The sequence below is a fragment of the Sinocyclocheilus rhinocerous genome, unplaced genomic scaffold (assembly GCF_001515625.1).
Source record: "Sinocyclocheilus rhinocerous isolate Xijiao unplaced genomic scaffold, SAMN03320098_v1.1 scaffold1, whole genome shotgun sequence".
Taxonomy (NCBI): Eukaryota; Metazoa; Chordata; class Actinopteri; order Cypriniformes; family Cyprinidae; genus Sinocyclocheilus; species Sinocyclocheilus rhinocerous.
This window is the reverse complement of record NW_015638974.1, coordinates 757,494-759,726: the sequence shown is the minus strand read 5'-3', so window position 1 is coordinate 759,726 and position 2,233 is coordinate 757,494. Positions and strand designations below refer to the sequence as shown.

The 2,233-nt window shown below is 41.0% G+C and overlaps 1 pseudogene; it reads left to right on the top strand.

Moving 5' to 3' along the window:
• The first annotated feature begins 757 nt into the window (after window positions 1-757).
• Window positions 758-2,233, top strand: part of LOC107750428 (transmembrane protein 144-like) — a 5,913-nt pseudogene continuing 4,437 nt past the window's right edge.

Genomic DNA, 2,233 nt, shown 5'->3' with positions numbered 1-2,233 from the left:
CGACTGTTGAGAGCAGCGATGCCCTCTAGTGGTGATTATGCACAGATAAGGTTGGTGACAGGCAAGAGAAAGGAAAAAATGAAATCGCATCATATGACCCCTTTAAAGGTAGGATAGGCACTTTTTTAGGGCAAACATTTGTTGTTATACTGGTTGAAAGTGTCTTAACATCCTGATAGCAATCAATAATGAAAGTGGTCTATAGACTTTCTGTGCCAGAGAAACAAGCGTGCAGCCATCTTTAGAATTCTGTCTTTGAACTTCCGTTTTAGCTCGCATCACTATTCAAGAGTAAATAGCCGGTGAAGTGGATTTACTTATTGTACAGTTATCATGTGCATTGTTCCAAACAGATGTCATAACAAATGTCAGTAGACCGGGAGGATTTTAAAATGAGCTGTTCATTCATAAAATCGTAGGACCTTACCTGACACTGTGAAAAAACAAACGGAAGACAGTCTAGCATTTGTTGTTTACAATGTTTACAATGCTCCGCCCCGTTATCATCATTTTCAAACACACGTGGTTCATCACACGCGTCGCGTGCTGTTTTTATACAGTCTATGGTCGCGTGCCCAAGATGTGTCTTTTAACAATCATGTGATCATGCCTGTCAGCAGACACGGACGTAAAGTCACACTTATTCATTTCAATGAGCAGCTCTCGCTCGGAATAGTTTATTCCAGCGATCTCCGCCTAAAAGTAGCTTTTATCGACATCTGTTAATTGTGTGAATGCTGTTGCGTGTGTCTTTAAGATGAATCCTCGCGTGGCCGCTCTCATTATTGCGCTCCTCTGCGCGTTCTCCAGCGGCGCCGCTGAACACCTGGACACAGGTAACGAATAAACTGCATTGCATAAGTGATACTTTGCTGGCCTTGATGAGTAAAACACAATGTAATGTAACTATGATGCAGTAGAATGGCTATCGGACGGTCCGAGCGCGTCTGTGGAGCTTCAGCATGAATCCAACAGCACCAACTCGTCTGATCTGACTTATGGATTCATATCCTGCGCCGTATCAGTAGTCTTCTTCGGGAGCAACTTCGTACCAGTGAAAAAGATAGAGACTGGGGATGGTTAGTCAATTTCTTCTTAGTTTTTGACACATTTTATTGTGCTTTTGCCTCGCTGTGAATGTGTGGTAGCTCAGTGATTCTCAACTGGACACTGTAAACGTTTATGGTAACAAGTATTAAAGAGGTCCTATTATGCTTTTTCACTTTTTCAACTTCAGTTAGTCTGTAATGTTGCTGTTTGAGCATAAAAAAGATCTGCAAAGTTACAAAGCTCAAAGTTCAATTCAAAAGGAGATATTTTATTTAACAGAAATCACTTTTCAAAAACTACAACGAACGACTCGTTTGGACTACAACGCATATTTTCCAGGATTTGTGATATCACAAATATCGACGAATGGGACGAGACCTGGTTGAGCTGCACTAAAGAAGGCAACGAGTGTTATCACTATGTCGGAGACACGCTAGCTTTCCCAAAGCAGACAAACTTAGAGTGGTTACAATCATCCGGGTTTAAATCGTGCTCAAATTTATTTGATTGGTAAGGGGCATGACATTTCCCGACCAGGCGCCGAGTGCTGCCAATCACAACACACACTGGCCCAGCTAACCAATCACAGCACATTTCGTATTTCAGAAGGCGGGCCTTCATTTGATACAGGAACTATTCGAGTCGTTCATGCCAGACTGGGGAGAGAGGTGTTGTAATAATGTAAAATATGTGAAAAACAATGTGTTTTTCGAACAACCTAGTATGAGAGCCTGTTCTAGTACACCCCCAAAACAAATCAAGACTTTGTAAAAGAGCATAATAGGACCCCTTTAACAGAAATGCCCTTAAAGGAATACTTAGGCAAAAAATAAGTCTGTCTTTATCTACTCGCCCTCAGTGTCAAATCCGTATGACTTTATTTCTTCTGTGCAACACAAAAAGATATAGGCAGCTGCAGAAGTCTCAGTCACCATTTGCTTTCTCTGTATGGAAAGGTGATGCAGTGACAGTGAATGGTAACTGAGGCAGTCATTCTCTAATTATCTCGTTTTGTGTTCCATGGCAAGTCATATACAGGTTTGAAAACTGGAGTAAATGATGACTGAATTTGTTTTTTCATCCAAATTAGGGCTGCACAATTAATCAAATTTCTAATCGCGATTACAATTACGTAATCGTTCAAAGCGGCAATTAATCGTTCAAAGTCCACTTATGTTATTCT